The sequence below is a fragment of the Peromyscus californicus genome, unplaced genomic scaffold, assembly GCF_007827085.1.
Source record: "Peromyscus californicus insignis strain IS unplaced genomic scaffold, ASM782708v3 Scaffold_16__1_contigs__length_79575227, whole genome shotgun sequence".
NCBI lineage: Eukaryota > Metazoa > Chordata > Mammalia > Rodentia > Cricetidae > Peromyscus > Peromyscus californicus.
The window spans coordinates 13,623,758-13,649,240 of record NW_026294458.1 but is presented as its reverse complement, the minus strand read 5'-3'; the positions used below and the strand labels follow the sequence as shown (position 1 = coordinate 13,649,240).

The following is a 25,483-nucleotide window of genomic DNA, read 5'->3' as shown; positions in this document are numbered from 1 at the left end:
GAACTCAGGTCCTTATACTTACAAGACAAGCTACTGACTGAGTCTCTCTCTCTCTCTCTCTCTCTCTCTCTCTCTCTCTCTCTCTCTCTCTCTCTCTCCTTTCTCCTCTCTTTCAGGCTTTTATGAGGAATTGAGATTAGCTCACAGTAGATTCTCACACAAGGTAGCTTTTATTTGGGAATATAATTCAGGTCTCACCAGAATTAGTTCCTGCAGCTGGAGGCTTCCATCCACCCTAAGACTACCTTTCTCTTCTCCCTCTGTGTCCCCCTGCCCCATTTTCCTCCTATTAGGACCCCTGGATGTGGCCACAGAGCTTCAGTCGCCATCAGTAAGGTCTTCCCCCCAGATGACCAGGGTAGGGGTAAGTCACCAGCATGTCCCCCCCATCTCTACCCCACCTCAAACCCAGGCCTGCCCTCTCAGGGAAAAGAGTTTCTGAAGTGGAAGAGTTCCAGACATTTAGCCCAGTGTGACAGCCTCTGAGTAATCCTCCCTCACAGCAGGACAGGGCAGTGAAGTGTAATTAAAACCACGGGTTAATTAGTAGTAGCAGCAGCCATCTTGCTGCCTCCCACTCTCATCCTAGGAGTCCCTGAGATCTAGGGCTGTGGGAGCCAACATGGACCACCTCCCTCTCCTTCCTTCTCCACTCACCACCCCAATGCTAAAGAGTTCCTGTTAAGCCACACCAGAATCGTTGGAGTGGTCTCAAATCCTCCCCTCAAGCCTACTGAAGAGTGGGGGAAGCATGGAGGTCAGAAGTGAGGCCCCGTAGGGGTCCTGGTCCTTAGAGAGGAGCAGAGGTGTGAGCCCGTCTCCAAGAAGGAGAGATAGTCTGAGGATTTGTTTCAATACAAAATCCTGGAGGTGGAAGCAAGGAGGCAGGAGACATGACAGATGATAGGGAAAGCAGGCAGAAAAGCACATCAATCAAACAGAAAGAGGAGCGAGCTGGAGGCAGCCGAGGCACACGGGAGAGCCCAGCGCTCCATCACAGACAGCCTCACACCTCCTAGCTTGGCGGGCCTCAGTAGCCCCATCTATAAGATGGGGGTAATAAAACCACATTTACCCTTAGGGTTTTTATGGACTGAAATACAGACAGCTTTAAAGAGCTGGGCTTCCTTCAGCACAAGCTCTCAGAAAACTAGGGAACCCTCACGCTGTGCACCCCTCCTGGGAACTGCTCAGTCTTCCTGGCCTTTCTCAGCATCACACTTTCTCTGTCAGTGGCCTCAAGGCAGACACAGGCACTCAGTCCCTCACACTGGACCCTGCTTTACAGGGCCTCCCCTCCCCAACCATGCCAGACTACGGCTCCCTCCTGCAACAAAGGGACTTCAAGGGGGGTTTTCCTTTATCATTTTCTGCTTTTTCAAAACTTGTAAAAATTATTACTGGTTTTCTTCATTGAAATACAGAATCAATCTCAAGCTTCTCTCTGTGTGTGCATCTCTTTTTCTGTAATCTGGGTGCTAGAGAGGCTCCCTCCTGCACGCCGCAGAAACACTGGTTTATTCAGCCAACTGAGGTTCACTAGGCTGTCTTCCCGGTGACCTGCTTCGAAAAAAGGAACATATTTCGATCAGTCCCACAGCAATCCTGAAGCAAGTATCATGGCCATTTTGCAGATGAGGAAACTGAGCCTTGGGGAAGAGAAATGTTTTGTCTTAAATCACCCTAGGGGTAAATGGCTAAATGGGGATTCAAATCCAGGTTTGCATGGCAGCTGGCTCTTTCTGCCACTCCTCAGCAGAGCATGAGGTCTTCACACTAGCACCCCCTCCCTGCCCCAACCCAGCTTTTAAAGGGCACACCTTGGTAGGTGCCCAACCTTCACAAAGCCTGGGAGCAGGAACCACCCGAGGAGAAGGCGAGGGAGTCACAGAGACTAAGAGGAACTAAGATTGCAGTGGCAGATCCAGCGGCTCCTCGGTCAGGTCCTGAGTTACCCTTTGCTTCTTCTCCTCTGGGAGGCTATGAGACTCTCGGGGAAGGAGAATAAGGGAGCAGTGCAGGCACCAGAGGGCCACCCGAGGCTGGAGGGCCACCCGAGGCTGGAGGGCCACCCGAGGCTGGAGGGCCACCGGAGACCGGCAGGAACGCCAGACCCTGAGCTGCTCTGAATGCAGTCAAAGCCACTTGGCCCCAGGAAGAGGGAACATGCAAACGAGGTTCCAAACAGCTGTGGGGGTCCTACAGGAGTCCTGACAGGATCTTGGCAAACCCCAGGGGTGCGTGGGGGCTCTGACAGGCCCCTGCAGCCCTCATTTCCAGAAGGGTCTGAGGTTGTTTTTTTCAAACCACAGAGTAGCAAAGCCAGTGTGCCGCCTGAGAAAAATTCCTGTGGAGACTGTTAATGGAGGACGGTGGGCACTTGGGCAGGGCACTGAGATCACAGGCCGACAGCTCGCGTGCTGTAATACAGTTCTGTCAGGCAGAGCTCATCTCTCCATTGACGGGGTCACCATGCTGCAGGCGAGGGAAATGGGGTTTACTCACAGCGCTGATCTTGAGCAAAACGTCTGAGCTCTTCACAAAATGATGTGTACAAGGCAGACAAGGAAGCAGGAAAGGGGGAGAAGTGAGCAGAACGTGTCCCTGCTACATGATCGTACCCTGGGAGTGCTTCCCAACTGGCCTTGGAAGGAAAGAGGAGGCCTGCTGTAGGGCTCCAGCCTACTTCAATGTCTTATCAGTCCCTTGGATCAACACACAGGAAGCACAGCAAGCCAGGAGCAACAGCAGAAATACTGGATGCCAGAAACAGGGTCTGCAAGATCCCAATCGGCTAGAGAGACAGATGCAACTTAACTAGAGAAAATGAATTAGGAAAAAACGTAAAAGTCCCAAACAGGACACCAAAAAGATTCAGCACACTCACAGCGGGGAATCATAGCCCCCACAAAATCATATACCAATATTGTAGTTCCCCAATATCTCAGAATGTCACTTTATTTGGAAATAGGATTAATTGTAGATTGAATTAGATGGAGTCATACCAGCAAAGGGTGAACCCCTCACCCAACACAAATGGTATCTTTGTAAAGAGGGGAAATCTGGAGACAGATGCATACAAGTGGAGATGAAGGCAGAAATAGATTAAATCTATAAGTGAAGAAACACCCAAGACTGCCAGTTAATACCAGAAGCACAAGTATAATCCTCCATCATATCCCTCAGAGGGAACCAACCCAGCCCATACAGGACTTCCAGCTTGCCAGCCTATGAGACAGCAAGTATCTGATGTTCGGTCCACCACACTGATGGGACTTTGTTATGGCAGGCCTAGCAAGTTCCTGATGCCCAAAGACAAAATCAGGAAGATGGAGCTGTAACGGCCCATGTTAAAGGGACCTGGAAGCATCTGATGGTTGGCTGTAAAGTCAATCCAAAACCAGCAGTACTGTGTGGCTGCCCAAAGTATCCTGGTTAATGGAAGGTGTGGTACCTGGACTGGTCAGCGCCCCCTTTTAACGCCCCCCCCCCCGCCCCAGCCACGTTTGATTCTCACAGCCTTGCTTTGAGATAAGATGGGGGGAATCTCAGAGTCCTGGTCCCAGATATCAAGAGACAGGTCAGAGGATTCAAGTAGTTTGGAAGAGATGAGAAGCAGAGGAGAAGGTCTGGGCTTGCTAGGAGCAATCACACAGAGACAGTTTGCAGCTCGTAGGGAGAGAAACAGACTTGGGACCTTTCTACTAGGCATTATCGCAAATAAATAAGTACATACGTAAATCAAATACCTTGTACCTATTAGGAGAAAAGAGCTTTCTTTTTCCAAAGGACTCAAGAGACACACCTTTGGATAACTCCACGAAGGGGCCATTCACATTCGTGCCTGGTGTGCCACCAATGTAGGCTTCTTACCTATTTAAACTGAGGCCACCATGAGATAGATATTTTGCCCTCGAGACTTTTCCTAGTTGGCTTTAGCAGGTTGAACTGTGCACTAAGGGCAAGCAGTCAAGATTCAGATGAGATTTGGTGAGACTGGAAGGAGGAAGCTGCCTATGCTCCCAGGAGGTCTCGGGGATAAGGGATAAGAAGGACTGAAGCCCTGGCTCTCTCTTTTCAGAGTTGGGAGTTGGTACTTTAGAGTCAACCGAGAGGCTTGCCTAACGTGCACAAGGCCCAGCACTTCGAAGTAAAAAGAAGTTAATTAATTCAACTTGAGGGAGCCCCACACTAGTGTGGGCCGTGAAGAGAGTAGGGGAGCCCATGTCCAAGGTTTCTCTGTGCAGGCCTCCAGGATCACACACAGGGATGGGCAATCGTGATGCCAATGGGGAGAAAACCTTCCAGCATGATCTGGTTCTAACGATGAACATCCACAAGAGCCTCAGATAGAGTTTGGATCTGCAATGTCCCCAAGAGGCCCGTGCGGTGGCATCTTGTTCCCCAGCATGGTACTACTGCCAAGGGATGGAACCTTTAAAAGATGGAGCCTAGGTCTTTGGGTCTTTGGGGGTGTGCCCATGAAAGGGACTGTGGAACCCTGGCCTCTTCCTTTTTCTTTTCTTGTGTCCTGGCTGTGAGGTGAACGGTTCTGTCTGATGCTGCTGCCAACATACATTGCCTTGCTGTAGGCTCAAAAGCAAGGGTTCAGTCAATCATGGGCTGAAACCTCAGAAACAGTGAGCCAAAATAGACCTTTTATCTTTATAAGATGATTATCTCAGGTATTGCAGTAGTTCCCCCCACTACATCCTGTTATTGTCCATTAAACCATTAAACCCATATTCCTTAATCATACAGTGTGGGGCAGGGGAGGGGGCTAAGAGATGGAAAAGAAGTTGTATAAAAACCAGCACCAAAAAAAAAAAAGTCACCCTGAATTTGAACCCCAGTCTGACTCTTTCCTTCAGTCCACACTCATTCTAAGGCTCTCCCCAGCTTCCCTAACAACTGGTTGCAGGAGGACTTGGAAGTAAGTGTCTCAAGCATCCAGCAATAGAAGGAGCCATGGTCCAAAGCAGGGCTTCAACTCCAGCAAGAAGTCCAATGTCCTGGAGAGTTAACGAGCTAGGTGACAGAAACTGCTGGTTGAGTAGGTATCGGGTGCCATTCAAATGCTGACAAGCCCCAGATGGCGCAGCTGCTGCTGCTGCTGGCCAGGGAACTCACCTGGAGAACCCCTGCTTTCCAGTAGCAAAAGGGAACTGAGTGCTCCAGGCTGAGACTTGACCATCATCCGTCTTCAGGGCAGGAGTTCCCCAGGCAGTCGGACTGAATAGACAGTTACCTCACTGAACTCATCTGGTGCCTTCTGAAAACCCCAACTTCTGGGACTTTCTATTCCAGAATCTTCTGCAGTCAGACTTTCTTTGGACTGCCAGCTCCCAAATAATGACACAGAGGCTTCTTATCAAGTATGAAATATAAAAGCTTGGCCTTAGCTTAGGCTTGTTCCCAACTAGCTGGGTTTTTTTTTTTTTTTTTTTTTTTTTTGGTTTTTCTGTGTAGCTTTGCATCTTTCCTGGGAACTCACTCTGTAGTCCAGGCTAGCCTTGAACTCACAGAGATCCGCCTGCCTCTGCCTCCCGAGTGCTGGGATTAAAGGCGTGCGCCACCACTGCCCGGCTCCCCACTAGCTCTTATAACTTAAATTAACCCATTTATATTAATCTATATTCTGCCACGTGGCTCATTAGCTCTCCTCAGTACCAACTTCCTCCCTATCTAGATGGCAAATGCCTGGTCTCTCAGACTCTTCCCTGAGTTCTTCTCTGTCCCCAGAAGTCCCACCTATCCTCTCCTGCCTAGCTATTGGCCTCTTAGCTCTTTATTAAACCTATCATAAGATGCCTAAGGGCAGGCAAGGAAGGAAAGAGACACATCTTCACACAGTGTGATCAAATATCTCTCGCAACAGTCCTCTGCTTCCTCAAGGCTGAAGAGCTCTATGTTCTCTCTGTGGTCAGCCACCATGACTGTGATCACAGGCATTTCCCCCTCTCTGAACACAGTAGCTTCTTTCCCTGGTGCTTCCATGACTGAGCGTTCCAAGACCCTCCTCCTGCCAAGTGCCTTCCACTGACCAACCTTGAGTTAGCTGAGGTCTCCTTGAAAATCCACATCCAGGAATGAGTCCAGATGACCAGGGAGAACACATACTGGGTCTTGCATCTCTTTGTGCCATTTAAGATAATATTGTTTTGAGCGACCTCATCACCTTATGGGGTTCCTTTGAAGTCTGTGCAGCATCAAACCCCTCAGATCTGTTTCTCAGGCTCTCAGCCAAAGCAGGTCTGCCCCCACTCCCAGCTCCCTCAAGAACTTCAGTAATTAATTTCTGCAATCTAAATGCGACTTTCCATCTGCCCCTGTTAAATTTCATTCTGTTAATTTAAACCCGGCATTCCAGTCTGTTGAGATCATTTTTGAATCTTTATTCTGTCTTTTATAGAAGCTGCCCATTATGGTCTTGTCATCAACAAATTTGATAAGCTCGATTACTCTAGTCTTATCCAAGTACTGGATAAAAATGAGAAGCTTCACTTTCTGGAAGCTCACTTGCCACAAAGCGTCTTCCCTTTTGGAATCCCCAATCATAGTATCATTCTTCTCCAAATCAGATTTCCTACAACCCAAGAAAGGTCTCTCAACATATCATTTCTTTCTTTGGACACTGTAACCATGAGCTGAAATGTTCTCTTTCATCTGAGCATTGTGTCACATTTCCACCTGGTTCTTGGTCACAGCCAGAATGCAATCAGAACGGACAGGTTTGGTTACCACTTCTCAGCCTTCTCAGCAATGACATGCTATAGATGTAAGAATACAAGAATATACCCAATCTTGTACTTGAAACAATATTTGACTTCCAACAAAATTAGGCTTCCTTTCCTCCATAATACCAGAGCATACAACCCTGACAGCTTTGTAGTCCATCCTAAGAAAGTGGTAGCCCACTTCTCCCCACTTGCTGGGGAAGCTGTACCGGAGATGTGTCATACCTGGACCTGCTCAGTTGCAAGGTATGCTGGGATCTTGGCAGTCGGTTGGTGAGGAGGTAAGGAGTATTTCCTATTGCAGACTATTTGGGAAGAGGGGGCAAGGACATAATCAAGGAAGCAAACAGGAAGGGAGCGGGGATATACATCTGCCATCCTGGCACTGGGGAGGCAGAACCAAGAGGATCCCAAGTTCAAGGTCAGCCTGAGGTAAACAGTGAGATTGTCTCAAAAACACATAAATGAATAAAGGAGAAAATAATGCCTAACACACCTACTTTCCTACCGTTCACATGTGAGCAGTTTTTCCTCTTCTGCTAGAGAAAGGCACAGTATAAACCCATAGGATGCTGGTGGAACACAAGCCAAAAGTTACTAAAAAGACTGAAGAAACGTATATGCAGTCATTAAGCATAAAGATTCTGGGTTTAAATCCCAGCTTATCGGCTGTGTAACCTTGGGCAAATTGTTTTATCTTCCAAGGTTTCAATTTCCTCATGTGGAAAGTGGAGAGAAAAATAATATCTGTACATAAGGCACAAGAGCATGAAAAAAGACAATGCATTTAAAATGTTTAGCACACTACCTGGTACATAGGAACAGCTGGATAAATAATAGTGGTTATTGCAGAATAAGTGTTTCAGGGCCCTGAGTGCAAAGGGTTCAAGGGTTGGAGGTGGTAGAGCAAAGGGCTGAGAAGGTGAAAGGTCAGAGGTAGACGACACTGAGTATTCATCTAAAGGCCAAGGCAGCATTATATGAAACTGATCTGGGGGTGGGCCTACATGTGAGAAAAAGCAACGGGGTCATTGTACAGCCCCAGAATTCACTGAAAAACTTTGCTTTTTTAGGTCTGAATTCAAGAACTTATTACGGCTATAGGAAATCAGACAGAAATGGTCTTAATGGACCACGTCAAAAAGAAGCATAAATATCCCACTTCAGGAAATCTGTTCTGAGGAAATAATCATCAATAGCCTAAAGATTTATGTCCAAGGATGTTCACTGCAGCATTATTTATAATGGTGAAAAATGGCTTACAGTCTAAATGTCCAACCACAGAGCATTTGCTAAATAAATTATGGTGCATCCATAGGATGGAATACAGGCAGCCATTAAGAAGTCCATTTCAGAAAAATACTGAAGACATGGGGAAATTATCACAATATGTTGTTGAGTGAAAAGAGCTGGGTGCAAAGTCTCCCAGACATATGCCCACAACTGAGTACACACCTCTCTTCGAGTACGTGTTGAATAGATGCATTATTTTTATAAACGCTTTTTAAGACAAAAAGTGGCCAAAAATTATTTTAGGAAGAGCTCCCATAATCAGTTTGTAATAAAAAGTCATTAAATTCAAAATGCAGGAACATTAGCAGTGGCTGTGATCTGAATGCTAGGAGCAAAAGGAATGGACTGTTTAGAAGAGTGAGGGCTAAGAGATGCTGTGTGCCATTGGCACGAGGCCAGGTGGAATCTAGGAAAGATTTAGGTCAGTGGCTCCCAACCAGAGCTGCATATGGGACACACACACACACACACACACACACACACACACACACACACACCAACCAGTGCCAGGCTCTACCTTCAGGAATTCTAACTTAATTGAGGTCTAGGATAGGACAGTCATGTATAATTAACATATTCATATACATGGTCAAATACACACACACACACACACACACACATGCATATATATAAAATTCAGATTTTTGTTTTGTTTTTTTTTGAGACAGGGTCTCACCATGTAGCCTTGGCTGGTCCGCAATCGGTTATGTAGACAGAGGATAGGCTGGCCTCAAACTCAGAGATTCACCTACTTCTGCCTCCCTAGTATTGGGGTTAAAGGCATGTGCTACCATGCCCAGTTAAATATTTTATTTTTCTGTGTGTATGTGTATGTGAGTGCAGGCATTCACATGCTGTGGTGTGTGTGTGTGTGTGTGTGTGTGTGTGTGTGTGTGTGTGTGTGTGTGTAGGTCAGAGGCCAACTTTCAGGAGTTGGTTCTCACCATCTACCACTGCATAGCATACTGAAAGCTAGCTGGCCCCATGAACTGCCAGGTGATTCTCCTGTCTTCAGGTCCCATCTGCAATAAGAGTGCAGGGATTAAAGGTACACCTCCCAGCCGCTGGACTTTTACGTGGATTCTGAACTCAGGTTGACAGTCTTGTAACATAAACATTCTTACCCACTGAGCCATCTTCCTACCCCCTGTCATGTACATATTTTAAAGCTCTCCGGGTGATTCTTATAGGAACCAGTGAATTCAGCATTGGCCTGGAGCAAGCCAGGGCTCCCAATATGCAGTGGTATGCAGCCTTCTCTCCACTGGACCCAGCACACTAAACCTCTAGAGAGCTACAGCCTAAAGCACCTACCTGCCTTATGTAAGAAAATTACCTTCAGCCTTGGGGGCCATTAGCAGAGGCACTCCTTATCGGGTCTTGGCCTGTTTGGAGGCTCTTGCTCAAGGACACTGCAGTGTTCTTACAGATTCCTGATGAGACCCAGTGTACCAAGTGACTCCAAAAACAAACTACAAGCTTTACAAAAACTAGAAGGATGAGAAGATGCCAGGATTCTGGGACATCTACCGAAACTTAGTCCCAGTGGTACTTTCCTCTTCTGCCCTGCTTTTGGACAGAAACAAACTCTGGCCAGTCAATAGAGCAAATACGTGGTCCCTGAAAGTAGTCTGCTTGAGGTGGCGGAGGCCTCTTGGAGGCTCCTTGTTTCCTCAAGGTGCCTTAGAGAAAGAAAAGACGGGACAGGCCACTAGAAACAAAAGTTGGTACTAAATGATAAGATCTCTCAGCTTCTCACCCCAGATAAAGAATTACTGAGGACACCCAGAGAAGAGGAAGAGGCCTCTGGCTGTGCTTTGCACACAGGATCCATCCATCCCTGAATAATCAAGAGACAACTGCAGCTCTTTTGTTCTCTCTGCAGCTGGGATCCTGAAGGGCCCCCAGGACAGTCACTACAACCGTTGGGAGGGGGCTTTGGCTCAGGTAGACCAGTTGGCTAGCAAGGGGAGAAGGGCCTCAGTCGCCACCCCCCCCCCCCAAGCTGTTTCCTTGAAGTTGCCCCTTTGGCGGCCTCATGTCGTCTAGGGGAGGGAGAATCTACAAAGAAAAATTAATCTAGCGGTCAAAACCATAGTGCATAGCTGTGCAATGTACTACACACGTATTCATCACACACACGCACGCACGCACGCACGCACACGCGCACGCGCACACGCACACGCACGCACGCACGCATGCGCGCGCGCGCGCGTTTCCCTCCCCCACATGCTTACCTCAACAGCACACTTACTTCCACGGGACTTTTGGCTTAGACTGAGGTTAAAAGGGGACTGTGCTTGCTTTCTGAGAAGACAGAGACTGGCAGTCAGGTGAGCTTCCAAGAGGAGGGTTAGAAACTGGCCTAAAGCTAAAATTCCCCACAAATAATCCGCAAGAGTCAAGGCAAGACCCCTGGGAGGTCAAGAAGCAACTGCAGTCTCTGCCAGAGACGGTCTTGGGGCTCACCCTCCTTTTTCTAGATGAGAAATCTGATCGTCTTACAGACAAGTCAGAGAGAACCCTCAAAGCTAACCCAGCCTCCTCATTAGGTGAAACCTATCTCTTCTCATGTGATCCTCTGGGAATGGGTAGAACAGATGGCTACTAGCTGTCCTCCAAGAACCAGCCTTTCCCGTCACAAAAGATGCTAGCCAGCCAGAGAGGTTGCTGGTTCAAATGCAAAGATATTCTGATAATATCGACAAGGCTTCAAATTCAAGGGAGTTCTATGTGCAAGTCTGATTAAGCCACCCTTATTAAAGACTGATCAATGAGGCCGCTTCATGGCGGGGCTCAGCACATGCAGCGTTGAAACCTCCCATGCACTCTGGGAAGGTCAGGGAGAATCCTCATCCTCCGGTTTCAAGCCAGACAGTGGAGAATGAGACACAGGCCAACCGGGAGGACTCTACTCAAGGTCAAATACTCCCAAGCTGTCGCTGGCCCCGGGTCCCTCCTCCTTCCTTCAGGACACCCAGCAGCAAAGTGGACAGAAAATTATCATCTCTTTTGCCCACTTTCAAGTCATCAACCCTAATAATTTCTTGTCAGTAAGCTCCCTGCTCCTGTCAAGATTAAAGCGGGCGTTCTGCAAGGTCTGGCTTACATCTCTCAGCTCAGGAAGGCAAAACACACCAACGCAGAAGGGAAGGGGCATGGCAGAGCCACAGAACACACAGAACTCTGCTTCCAGTTGGAACTTCTCTAGCTGCCACTTTCTAGCATACAAGCTGGTTGAAGGAAGGTTTCCTCAGAAGGAACCCTTGGAGGAAGCCTGTCAGACGTGGAGAATGACACATACAAAGATCCTCAGCTAAGCAGATGTCATCAAACCAAAGCCACAGAGAGGGAGGTTTGGGAAGAGTAGCCTTATGCCTCTAAAAAAAAAAAAAAAAGTGTTGCCCATATAAGCTCCAAAAAGAGAGCTCTATTCTGTCAATTCAATAAAATCATGTTAGCCAGGACACCCACTTTGGGATCTTGTCATACATTTAAAACCAAGTTAGGTTCGAGGCCAGCCTGGTCTACAAAGCGAGTTCCAGGAAAGGCGCAAAGCTACACAGAGAAACCCTGTCTCGAAAAACCAAAAAAAAAAAACAAGTTAGTTAAAGCATTGTCAGAAATGTAAGATCATCCCAAGTGATGCTTGAATTCAAATGCAAAACTACGAATTCAAAGAGAACGCCTTCTATAGAAGTAACTACCATGCACACATACATCCCACATGTCATAGAAAATGGAGGCCCTGATCAGATGGCTGGCCAAGACAGAGATGTTGCCATGCCCAGGGACATTCAAACCTTGAAGTATAAATTACCAACCAATATCCCCTTCCAATAGCTGTCATCCCCAGAGGCCTGGCTTTGCCTTTGTCTATACCCTGGGTAGAAGGGAGATGTCCAGCCACACAGCAAATTAAAAGAGTCTGAAGTCACTGGAGGGGACTGTGGTATCAGCTAAGGAAGTGGAATCCTAGTCTTCTTAGTTGAAACCCTGGACTTCCAAATCCTTCGGACAAGCTGACATTAAATGTCAGGTCACCTAGACAAACGTACAAGTCGCAGACACAGTAAATTCTATCTCGGACACAGAGGCAAGGCTGGTAATCGCGCTCTCCTGGGGATGCTGATTCGCACGCACAAGGGCGACCAAAGACAAGTCTTGTTTATTCTTCTATCTACAGCTCCCAGCACAGGGCCTGGCAGAGAGCAGGTGGTCGGTAATAAGGCGACAGGAATGTCTCACCTCTGTTGGTCTCATCTACCCTGTACCCAGAAAACAACACAGTTAACATTCGAGGATCATGAGACACATCAGGCTGCTGGTTACTGAGGTGTGAGTGGTGGATTTCAGACTCTGGCCCTGGGGTCCTTCGAGACAGTATAGAAGGTGGTGTGTACTTTCATCTTCTGTCTATAGAATGAGGTCCATTCTATCACCTCAGAGCTCAGTGGAAGCAATGAATTGGTTGGCTGTAGTATCTAATTGAGCCCCTGTGGGATATGGAGTGGAACCAACACCAAGGAGAGGATGGTTACAGTCAGAGTTCCAAAGAACTAGACCCAATGCATCTTCTTTCCAAATTCATACACTCCACACAGCAACCTTCCTTCAGACTTGTTGGGTTGATTTTCTACAAATGGCTAGCATTCCTCCCCTGCTTCTTCTGGGGACTTCCTTCCCCCTTTTAGAGCCATACTCAGGGCCCAAGGCTTTCTGGATAGTCCTTGGGATTCCTGAAGAACTAATGTGAACCTCCAGTGTTCCCTCATCATACTTCTGAAGGTTTTTCTATATTAGAGAAAAGAAAGCCATACATTCTTTTCCCCAAGTAAAGTATACAATTAGTTTACATCCACTAGATTAAAGTAGGAAGACTGACAGGAGCTTGAGTCCCAGCCTCAGCTCCATATCTGGAACCTTGTGTCAATGAGTGCACAGTGCTCAGAAGCCTTCACCTAAGAATTATTATCTCTCAGAAGAACGGTAAAAGTGACAGGAAGCTGGGATCCAAGATGATGAAGGTAGGGCAGGGCTGAGGAATATTCCAGTGGATCCCCAAGGTACAGAGAAACATAATAGCATGCCCCTCCAGAGTAGATATTCTCATGCCTTGAAATCTTAACTTTTGGGGGCCTGTAGATATAGGGAGTCAGATAGCTCTAAAGCTGTAAGTTGGGTTTGTTTGGACCATTTCATCCAAACAGTTTGACTTTAAACACCCAGTTATCCTCAGCCAATCCACTCTAATTGCCTACCTGATCAGCATGTTGTTACCTTACATTCTGTAGGGTCTGCGTTTCTGATCTCCCCAACACCAACAATCTCCAAGCTCTCTCTCTCATCTTGAACCTTGGTAAGAAGTGATGAAGTCGGTCATGTTGACTCATATCTGTGATCCCAGCCATCAGGAGGCCGGGGCAGGAGGAGTGTCAAGTTTGAGGTCAGCCTAGGTTACTAAGATGTTGTCTCAAGAGGGGCGGGGGGTGGGGTGGGGTGGGGTTGCTGGAGAGATGGCTAAGTGGTTACAGTCACTTGTTGCTCTTGCAGAGAGCCTGGATTCAATTGCCAGCACCCTCATGGTGGCTCTCAGCCATCCACAATCCTAGTTCCAGGGGATCCAACAGGCACACACATGGTACACATACATGCATGAAGGTAAAACACTCATACAAATAAAGTAAAATAAATAAATTTAAAAAACACCAAAAAACTAAGCCTAACCAAATAAACAAAAGAAGCAGTAGATGGATGGGCTTTCAAGCCAGGATTCTTCCAACCTCAATGTGAAGGAAGCATCAGCTGGCCTCCCAATTTCTCTCCCTTTTAGTCCGGCTCTTGAAATAAGGGAACTCCTCCTGTCAGGCCCTGGCCCTATAGGATCCTCCTTGGAAACAGCTGGTGAGGAAGGGTCCCAGTCCTGTTCCACCTGAGTCGCCAAGCTAGTTTCTCTCAGGAAAACCTAAGCCTCCCTGGGCACCAAGCCTCGCTGGGCAGAAATTCTGTGCCTCGTGGTTGGTTGGTTTGAATGAGCACTAGTACTGAGGGTTGCATGCCATAGGTGCTTTAGAAATGCTTGAGGCTCCCACTGATGGAGACACAGAGATGAAGGATCTGCCATTCCTCCCCAAACTGGTGGTGGCAGCTGGTGATAAGCAGAAAGGATGCCAGCAAACACACACACACACACACACACACACACACACACACACACACACACACACACACTCCCCTGGTACCTTTCTTGATTTGCTACAGTACAGGTGTTCTTTCCTCCTCTAAAGCCCAGAAGGTCAGAAGGTTCTCGCTGCTAAGAAACGACACCCACCCCACTTAACTCTCATTTTCTCTTCTTCTCCCTACACTGGGAAGAAGCTCCATGTGAGACAGGGTGGTTTTTTTTTTTTTCTTACTTTGCTCCCTCCGCCATCCCCCCAGAACCTCCCCCGCCCCCCATACTGATGAGGTCCCATTCTAAAGCTCGGGTTCTCCTTTGCCCCTTCCCCAAGGTCGTGGGCTCCGGAAAGATGAGAAACCACTTACAAATGCCAGGAAAAAAAAGGGAAGGAGGGTTAGGCAGACTGAAAACGGATGGGCTAAAAGACAAGGGGAGAGTGAGGATGGAGAAAATGGTAGAACAGAATGCGGTCCAAGTTGGTTCACGGTGGGCGTGGGCAATGGGAGAGCTGAGACGGGAGGAAGGAGGTTGAATTTACTTAAAGGGTGGAGGAAACAGATCGGAGTCCGGGCCAGAGAAAGTAGGATCTTGTAGGTTCTAGACACAGGTAAACTTCAAACACCCCAGTCCTATTTGGTTGATCCAGAACGCGCGGCCCACGAAGGTGGGCTGCCCAGATGGGCTCTGCAGGTTCTCTTCCTCTCCCACCGAAAGCCGGGAGAGGACCACAGGCCTGGGGGCAAGGTCCCGAGGCCACCGCTTTGGATCCAAACGCAAGGCCCACTCTTGTCTGGCGCAAGCAGGGCGAAGACGACCTAGAACCAGGCCTGGGTAAGGGGACCAAAAGGGGTGAGATCGGCGCTTCAGGTGGTCGTCTGGTTCTTTAAAGTTTGAGGCAGGCAACGGAAACCCACAGCGTCTGGCCGATCCTGTCCAGCCTTGCTTTTTTTTTTTCTCCGCGGTGGTCCTCCTGCTACTTCTGTCTCCGCTCCCGCCCGCCCGACTCGGGTCCCCGTATCCCCTTTCCAGTCCGCATCCCTCGCTGTGCCCAAGAGCCCCCCGCTCCCTCCCTCCGCGCTGGATCTCCCGCACGACGTGAGCGGAAAGTGAATGGGCAGCCCCAATCACAAAGACAAATTACCATGAGAAAAATAAATCAGGAAATCGCCCCTCTAGTCCCGGGTTCCCGCCGCCGCACCCACTTCACTGGCCGAGGCGGGAGCGAGGGGCCCCCGGGCTGCTCCATCCAGGGCCTGGGAGGACAGAGTCTGGGCTCCGTAGGGCCCAGTCAAGACTAGGGTGTCCTATGGCGGCGGGGGGAGGCTGGGAAGAATCCGGTGAGGGCCGAGTTAGTGGCGGCGGCGCGGGGACGTCCCTGCGCGGGAGATTTCACACTCTGAGCCGGCCACGCGTTCCCACGCGCCTCGCCTCCCTCACTCTCCCTCTGCCAGGTTTGCCCGCCCGCCCTCTGCTCAGCCTCCATCTCCGCCCAGTCTCCGCGCCTCTGTCCCGTTCTCTCCTCGCCTTTCCGTCGTCGGTCCTCCCCCCTCCTCCAGGCCCGGGCTCTGAGTCTCCGCCGCGGTTGCAGCCCAGACGCGCGGATCGCAGCCCAGTGGAGCCAGAACCCGGAGCAGGCGGGTGGCACGAGCGCAGCAGCAGCACCGAAGGCGCCCCAGCTGAGGTGGCCCTGGAAAGCGCTGAAGCCCAGGGCCCCGCTCTCCTGCCCCCTGGAGCCTCTCCAACCTGCCTCCAACTTACCAGCGCCCCCGGACTCCCACCCCCCTACCCACCCGAGTTGCTGAAGTTTGCAACTTGCAGCCCCAGCCGGCGAGGGAAAAGCGCCGGGAGCTCCCGGACTCACCTCCCAGCAGCACACGCAGGTGCCGGGTTCCCGGCGGCCCTGGGCTCCCGGCGGTGCAGACCACGGTGACGAACCCCAGAGCTGGTGGCCCGTCTGGGAATGGGGCGGCCGAACAAGAAGGATCCCGGCTATGGGCTCAGCGCTCCGATGCAGTCCCCGACTCCGGTCCGGCCCGCTGCGCTCGGGCTGCTCCAACAGCCGCTGGATGCGCGGCCGACCCGCCGGGCTCGGCGGAGCTGGGCTCCAGCACCAACCCCCGCGCTCCAACTAGCTCCAGACCCCGCGCGCCGGAGAGAGAGGGGAGGAGGAGAGCGAGGGAGCAGAAGGGGAGGGGGGGAGCGGTGGGGGAGGAGTTGGGAGCCAGGGGAGAGAAGGAGGGGAGCGGGAGAGAAAAGGAGGAGGGGGATGGAGAGGACCTGCCCCTGCTAGCGCTTCACCCGCCAGCCCCAAGGAGCTCAGGAGAGCGCGAGGGGGCGCCCTGCATCCCCATTTCCCCCCTAGCAGGGCTCCGGCCCCAGGCCTGCGTGCTACTGGGAACGGTGGACAGAAGCTGCCTCTGTCCTAGGTCTCTGAGCTCTTCCCATCTTTTGTCAGGTCCCACCTTACCGTGCTCTGCCAACCCCATCTCAAACCAACTCCAACTTGGAGCCTGAGGACACCCCCCCCCCCTCCACACACACACATACCCAGGGCTCCCCAATTCCCCAAACCTTTTAGCTAGGGAGACACATTTCCCTGCCTGTGGATTTGAAATTTGAACGAGAAAAGGACCGCGTACCAAAACCGGGAGATCTGTAATAAACTCCAGGAACAGAGAGATGCTAGGCAGCTGAGCTGGACCGAAAAGCCAGAACTGGAGGGTTGTTGGTTAACCTCACACGCTACACGACCTTGAGAGAGGCTCTCCAAGCCTCAGTTCCCTCAGCCTGTAAATTGGGGTTGGTAACGTGCACCGTACCGAACCTTGAATGAAGAACCAGCAGGGGATCTAGGGAGTGAAATTGCATCAGGAACCCTAGGAGGGTATCCAAGGGACGCACGATCCCTGAGGGGCGGAGAGATCTCCGCAGTGGAGGGACTCTTAGCACAACCTCGCCAAGCAGGGTGGGATTGTTTCCAAGTTTAAGGGATCCAGTGTTTCTGATGGCTAGAAGTCGGCAGGCAAAGTCGTGGAGAGCAAGCTTCAAACCCTAGCTGCCACGGCTGCAAGCACGGATGGAAAGAGAGCCCTCTGCTGAACAAAAGGGGTACTTTAATTATAAAACGAGGTGACCTAAGGCAGTGAAAGAGTGGGAAAGACAAAGGACCTGAAAAATTAAAAACAAGAGAAATGTGCTCCTAAGACAGAATCAGAGAGAACCGCAAAATAACGTTTTTGGGGAATAAAAAACATTAGAAGACTTTCTGGAATGCGTTGGAAAATTGAAACAAGCTCCAGGTGAGGCACTTTGCGTCACAAAATGCTGGGTAAAGGAAACCCTGGATAAAGCAGAATGGAGGCAGTAGGAGTCTGGGGAAGCACTCCCTCCCGGCACCCCCGAGGTGATGGAGCCGAAAGGGCGTGCTCTAAGAAAGTCCTTTGTGAGGTGCTCTGAAAAGGGAAACAGTGCCAGATCGCAGAGATAAAGACTTTCTAGGGCAACAGAAATGCTGAAGCTCGTAATGTGCTGAATAAAGAGGAACTCACAAAGATAAAGCCTATTCTGGGCCCAAAGGGAGACGCAAAGAAGGGGAGGGGAGGAAGCGTAGTCTGGGCATAGACACGTCTAATACAGAGATCAGTTCAGAAGAAGCAGTGCGTGGTACACAGATCAAACCTCACAAAGACAAAAGGGTCTGCAGAGTGGAAGCCGCTTTGCAGAATCTCCAGCTGGGGTGGTCAGTTCTCCTGATGCCCAGTCTGGACCTCTTCCATGCTGTAAGCGCTGCCCTAACCCTCCCACACACTCCCAGTCTCTAGAGGAGGGGTTCTTAACCTGTGAGTCCCGACCCCCTTGGGGGGGGGGCATCAACTGACCCTTTCATAGGGGCCATCGGAAAACACAGATATTTACATTATGATTCATAACAGTAGCAAAATTACAGTTATGAAGTAACGATGAAAATAACTTTACAGCTGGGGATCACCACAACATGAGGACCTGCATTAAAGGGTCACAGCATTAGGAAGGTTGAGAACCACTGATCTAGAGGATTGTTTTCGCCATTGCAAAGATACAAGTAAGTGGGATATAAAACATCTCTTTTTTAAGACTTATTTTTATGTCATATGTATGTCCGTGTGTCTGTGTGAGTGTATGTCATGTGTATTCGGGTGCCCATGGAGACAAGAAGAGGGCATTGGATCCCCTGGATCTGGAGTTAGAGACAGTTGTGAGTCACCTGATGCGGGTCCTGGGAACCATACTCAGGTCTTCTACAAGAACAGCAAGGGCTCTTCACTGCTGAGCCATCTCTCCAACCCCTAGAAATATATTTTGATTAAAACAAAGGAATATTTTTTAGTTCTATAAACTGCACGGAATGAGGAGAACTTCTCATTTGTCTGACTGGGAGAGTAGATAAATGCCTTCTGGATGGTTCTGTGTGCCACGACTCTCTCTTGAAAAGCATCCAAAACCTCCATCCTTCACACAGCCTCTCACCAGCCTTCTCTCTTCCCACTGTTTGAACTGTTTCCTCTTACCGCCACCATCCCGCATTCCCTCCTGGCTTTCCCTCTAAGTCTTAGGAATGGGCTGGGGGTGGGTGGCACAGGAAGAGAAGAGGTGACACCCTTGTCTGGGGAAACAGGAAAGGAAACCATCCTCTTCAGGGAAGAGCCAAGGAGAGACACACTCAGGAGACACAGGCTGGGGAGCAAGCCTGCTTGCAACCCTGAGCTAATTAATCCTAATTGCATCCTACTGTGCTGTATTGATTATCAGTGATTATTCAAGGGCTCTCAATACCAGAGAGCTCCAGAAGCTGGACACTAAGGAAGGGACAGTTTCCTCATGAGCCCGGCTCACCACGGCTCCAGGCAGGCATCCCCTGGCATTTGCAAACCCAGCCTGGAGAGAATCTTAGAATTATTTACTTGGAATAAAATCTGAAGCATTGGTTCTATCATGGGCGGCTTCTGCCACTTCCTTAGACCTTTGCAACAACCTCTGCGATAATTACTTCTGGTAGGAGCCATCCTCCACCTACCCAAACACTGTTAATTAAGCTGAATGTAAATACAGTAATTAATGCCGAATTATCCAAAACAAACAAGCCAAAGAGCAGTGAACATGGGGGGTGGGGGTGGGGGGACCGGAGTTCTTAGCGTTCACTCTTGATGTAGAAATTCCAGGGTTCTCCAGAGCTAAGATTCCAAGAGATTCAAGAGTACACACTTTCAGGTTCATGGGTGCCAAAGTTGAGAGGGCACGGCTGTCCCTTCCCTCTCTTCTGGGTGACGGAACTCCCTCTGAAAAATCATAAAGTACAGCTTCTCCCAGGAGACACATACTGTGCGTGTGTGCGTGCCTGCATGCATGCCTCTGTGTGTGTGTGTGTGTGTGTGTGTGTGTGTGTGTGTGTGTGTGTGTGTAAATGCCTGTGCATAGCCTTAGCACTAGCACAAATCTTGTCTTACAGCAAAAGGCAAACAACAGCCGGCCGTATACTGATAGGAAAAGAAAATTGAAAAAAAAAAAAGCAGCAATCACTTATAACGGCCAAATTGTTTCCTGGTCCCAGGATTGCCTGTTCATTGTGCCGTGGGATGACAAAGAAAAAAAAAAGCAAATTCCCATCTCAGAAGTCACTGTCACTTTGTGAACCAAAAGCACACTCAGGTCAGAGGAACTGGAGTGTCACTAAATGACAGCTCTGTCATTGTCCTCAACTACCGTGAGGGATCTTCCTTCCTTCCTTCCTTCCTTCCTTCCTTCCTTTCTTCCTCCCCCCTAAATTTCAGTGCCACTCACTATGTGAGGTGGAGAGGTTATAGGAAGACCCTCCCAGGCAGGCAGGGGAGGGAGTAAAATTCTAGAAAATGCAAGAGAAACCGCAGGGTGAGTGCCAGGCTGGCGCTGGGAGGGCCAATGCCCAGCTCTACCAGGCAAGCTAAGGACATCTTCCCTGAAAAGGGCCATTCTAACTGGGAAGGAAAGATGGGGCAGGAATTTGCCAGACAGAGAAGTGGGAGGAAGCAGAGTATTCCAGGCAGAGGAAATAGCATGTATAAAAGCACAAGGCGATATAATTAGATTTGTGTTTGAAGAATTACTTGGCCCTGGTTAACAGATTCCGAGAGAGCTGAAGCCGTAAACGTGAGCAGGTGTGTTGTGTGTGGAAACAGCATCACGGCAGCAGTCCTCCTCCTCGGCCCCATGATGGCTAGGTCACTGAGGAGCTGAGTGACCTTGAACAAGCCTTTTATATCCTCCTGGACCTCAGTGCCTTGTGGCTACAATGAAAGGGTTGATCACTGGTTTCTCAGGCTCACAGAATTCCACGATGCTCCCTTCGTTTGCCCATCCGTCTTTCAATCTTGCTCTAGATCATGCCCGTGGCTGTAGTCATACAGTTTGTTCTTGCAATGTGCCTAGCACTTGACAGTTTATAAAGGTATCTTCTACCTGCTGGTTCTTTGACCTTCCCGTGCATGTCTCCAGGGAGACAGGCACGCTGGAGCCATTAGCGGATCTTTCCAGTGCCCTGTCTACAAACACCACCTCTGTGTTGCTGGCACTCAGGCTCACGTATGCAGCTCTGACCTCACTCTGAAAATAGAGCTAACTGCTGGTCCTGCCTCTACCGCAGTGGTTCTCAACCTGTGGGTTGTGACCCTTTGGGGGTCAAATGACCCTTTCCCAGGGGTCACCTAAGACCATCAGAAAACACAGGTATTTACATTCTGATTCATAACAGTAGCAAAATTAGAGTTATGAAGTTATGCTGTGGTTGGAAGTCACAACATGAGGAACTGTATCAGAGGGTCACAGCATTAGGAAGGTTAAGAACCAATGCTCTACAGGAAAGCCTGCCAAGCGACCCACACTTACCCTGACCAACACTTAGCATCAGATGAGTGCCTCCCTTTGACTCCACTGTAGTAACTAAAAACTCCACTTCCCTAGGGCTGGGGATGTAGCTCAGTGGTAGAGCATTTGACCAGCATGAGCAGAGCCTAGGGGTCCATCCCACCACAAGAAAACAACCAACCAACGAAACCCTCCGTTCTTATAATTCCTCAAGGTCAAAGTCACTTCGTACCCTACACGCAAACTATCAGTAACCTCTGCTGTGTCTTCAGTTCTGACTCTCACCGCTTTTACCACCTTCCCTACCGGCTTCCCAGTCCCAGATGTTTTCCTCACCCCCAGATGTTAGCTCTTCCTCTTTCCATGTTTGTGCCTCGGGCTACTTTCCATCCAGAGCCCTCCTAAGTCAGACACCCTCATGCCTCTGCTCAGAACCCTTCTGTGGACCTGCATCTTTCTAGAGGGGGATCTAGGCCATATTCTATCCAGGCCCAGGAGTGGGCGGCTCCTTCTAACACCACGTACCCCCCATGTCCCCTCCCCCAGCTTCCACCCTCTGCTGTTGCTCAAAGACCCGAGGCTCTCACCAAAGAGCCTTTCTTTGATGTTTCCCATCTGGAGAGCTCTCCTGCAAAATGCCCACATGGGTCACTTCCTCACTTCAGTGTCTGTCATTGACTATCGCCACGTGACGTATCACCTGAATCTACGTGCCGTGAAGGCAGAATCTGCCCGATCAATGCTGCAGTCCCCACCCACAGAAAGGCACTTGGCAAAAGAAGCACAGAATAGTGATTGAGTGCATGTAAGTATTAACTGTGCCCATTTTGCAAGTAGGAAAACTGAGGCTCAATGATATAACTGGTTCTTTCAGAGTGGAGACTTGAATTCAGATGTTTCCTTGTGAGATCACTGATTCCTTCTTAGATAACGCCTATGTTGGCGCTTTAAGTGAGTTGTCGTAGATGTACATTACAGTATAAATGTGGAGTGTTGATCAAAGCCTTGTCCTTGGGCTGATATCAGGGTGCCAATTCTCTCCACAGGTCCTCCCAAGCACCTCTCTACCTTCCTCTTTCCCACTGCCCTGGCACTGGATGTAGATTTGGTCTGAGTGTAAATCAGGACCACAGGAGAGATGTCAAGACCAGAAGACAGGCTGAAAGTCAGGCTGACTTAGGGGCCACACCGTACTTCCTGGTTCTCATGACAAACCAAGAGGAACACACAGCTACAGGTCAGGGCATGGGGTCTCCCACAGGCTGTCTGGGCCAGAGAAAGTTGTTCAGTGCTCTCCAGTATCTGTGATGTTTTCCCAGGACTGGGTTAGGACAGGACAGGTGTTGCTGGAGGTCACACAGAGAGGCACATCTCACTAAGAGGACCCCAGATTTTCACCAAGAAGCTTGTGCACCTGTGCTTAGAGGTTGCAAAAAGAGAACAAGGGGGAACCAGAAAGAGAGCCTCCTGCCAGGATGAGTGGACCCCATCCCCCAAGTGGTTGAGAAGTCCAGAGAAATTCCATTCTCAGAATCAAATGACTCTGTCTCTCTGTCTCTGTCTGTCTCTCTGTCTCTGTCTGTCTCTCTGTCTCTCTGTCTCTCTGTCTCTCTGTCTCTCTCTGTCTCTGTCTCTCTCTCTCTCTCTCTGTCTCTCTCTCTCTCTCTCTCTCTCTCTCTCTCTCTCTCTCTCTCTCTCTCTCTCTGTGTTGTCCTATGGCTCTGGATTCTCGCGCTGGGGAAACAAGAGACAGACAAAACTCCTTAGCTGGACAAGGCAACTCAGACATGATGATACAGGGACCTAGTTCCCAACCTACGGAAAGGAAGCTTTCCCTACAGCATTACTGGCTGGGAAGGATGAGACAGGATGCTGCTGGATCATGGGTGGCGGGGAAGACAGAAGCCTTGAGGCCTGGGGCAGAGGCTGATGGTGTGAGACAGGTGACAATGTGCAGACTGGAGGAAGAGGAACAGTTATACGGCTAGTGTGACAGCCCCAGTGGCTGCCCAGCAGCTTGCAGAGGACAGATAAGTCCAAAATAAGATGGAGAAGAAAAAAAAAAAAGAATGAGACTTGCCGGGAGGTGGTGGCGCACGCCTTTAATCCCAGTACTCAGGAGCCAGAGGCAGGTGGATCTCTGTGAGTTTGAGGCCAGCCTGGTCTCTACAGAGTGAGTTCCAGGACAGCCAGGGCTACATAGTGAAACCCTGTCTCCAAAAACAAAGACAAAACAAACAAACAAACAAACAAAGAATAAGAGACTCAACATGGTACTTAGAAAGGAGGAGTGTGGGAGCCAAACAAAAAATAAGGAAAGGCTGCTTGACTTGGGGGAGTTTGTGCCCCTGCCACCTGGTTTCCAGCGTGCCCCAATCTGGGAAGTGGGTGGGAGTGGGATATAAAAGAGAATGGCATCTTGGCAATGATGCAAGTAGCTTTTGTCTCGGAGAAGCCCTGATTTTGGTGGGGTGGGAGGAGGGCAGGCTTCTTCTTTTCAATTAAATAAGAATTTCCACAACCCTGTTATTTGCTCAGCTCTGTTCTGTGCTGGAGAGGATGCGGGCAGAGGCTAAGTAGCACTTAGGGATGCTCATCTCCCTGGGGACGTGAGGTGCGTCCGCGAGCTAAACCACACGTGAATGCCAGAGTCGCCGTCCCAGGCAAGAAACTGGACAAGTCCATGGGCGAGGGAGACCTGAGGGTTCCCTACGGGAAGCTCCCTGGAGGAGTGTGTGGTCACCTTGGGCCACCAAAAAGATGCAGGAGAGCGAAGAAAGACATTGGTGATGCTCCTTGAGGAATGAGAAGAGCGAGTATTCGTAACCAACTTAGACCTCTCCATTAGGCTTTCGCTAAAGCTTTCTTTCTAGGAGAGGGTCATTTAAACATTTGAGTCAACAGGAGGAAGGAGGAGGAAGGAAGTCTCTTTTATCAAGAATAGCTCGCCTGGCAGTGGTGGCGCACGCCTTTACTCCCAGCACTCGGGAGGCAGAGGCAGGCGGATCTCTGTGAGTTTGAGGCCAGCCTGGTCTATATATGGAGTTCCAGGACAGCCAAGGCTGTTACACAGAGAAACCCTCTCGAAAAAAAATTTTAAAAAATTTAAAAAAACAAAAAAGCAAAAAAAAAAAAAAAAAGCTTAGTGACCGAAAACTAGGAGCCATGGTTTAACAGATAGAGATTTCAATTTGGAATGAGGAAAGAGGCCAGGAGATGGAGACTGACAGCCGCACAAGGCGACTACGTCCAATGCCGCATGAAACTGTGTACTCTGAAGTCACTACCATGAGGCAGGCATGGTGGCACAGCGCTGTGATCCTAGCTCTTAGGAGGCTGTGTCAGGAGAGCCACAAGTTCAAGGCCAGCCGTGGCACTGTGCTCTGAGCTTCTCACCCTTGACACACAGATTTTATAACAAACAAATTCTCCTGTAACCAAACACTAGAACGGGGATGGTGACTCCAGAACTTAAGCAAAGCAGGAAATTAGTGTAAATAGAATGATGCAATTCATCGACTGAAAACAATCACTTTTTGTTGTTGGTGTTGTTGTTTTTGTGCACTACCACCACTGGCCAGCTGTAACTTTTTTTTTTTTTTTTTTTAAGACAAGATTTCACTATGTCGTCCCGGTGAGTCTCCAGATCTGCGTCCTCCCACCACAGTGTCTCTGGGTGCCTGGATTACAGGTTTAGAGGGATGATGAAGCCCTTTTGAAATGTGCAGATGAGGAAGGTCTCACTTTTTCCAAAGCTTCCAGGTGATTCTCACACAGAGCCAGGGTTGAGTGCTCAGAGCACCATGGCTGAAAATACCAGCCCACCTGGAGTTCCGTCTGGGCACCACCGTTTGCCAGCCATGCACTGATCAAGCTACTTATTCTGTTTCCCGATTTCCTCATCTCCAAAATTTGGTGCTAATAAGCCATTAAGTTGCAGAAAGGATTAAGAGAAATACCACAAGCTGAACCTGGGACAATTTTAAAAGTGCACTAAATGTTAATTTTTATTGTTATCAACCGAGTTCGTATAAATTCACTGAAAGGGGGCATGGTGTCCATGGTTTGTAAAGTATGCTTAAGAACAAACAAATCTGGGGGCGGGAGAGATGGCTCAGAGGTTAAAAAAACTGGTTGTTCTTCTAAGACCCGGGTTCAATTCCCAGCACCCACACGGCAGCTCACAACTGTCTGTAACTCCAGTTCCAGGGTACTCAACACCCTCATACAGACATGCATGAAGGCAAAACACCAGTGCACATTAAAAAAAAAAAATCTGCCTGTGGTGATGCACATCTTTAATCCCAACACTTGGGAGAGAGGGGCAGATGGATCTCTGTGAGTTTGAGGCCAGCCTGGTCTACAAAGTGAGTTCCAAGACAATCAGAGCTGTTAT

General features: G+C 49.4%; 1 protein-coding gene across 1 annotated transcript in view; it reads right to left on the bottom strand.

The window, feature by feature from the left end:
- Sema5b (semaphorin 5B) overlaps nucleotides 1-16,336 on the bottom strand; it is a 123,180-nt gene extending 106,844 nt beyond the window's left edge. The window contains exon 1 of the mRNA XM_052740439.1: nucleotides 16,073-16,336. The gene's annotated coding sequence lies outside the window, so the exon portion shown is untranslated. The remainder of the gene's footprint in view (nucleotides 1-16,072) is intronic.
- Nucleotides 16,337-25,483: the final 9,147 nt, after the last annotated feature.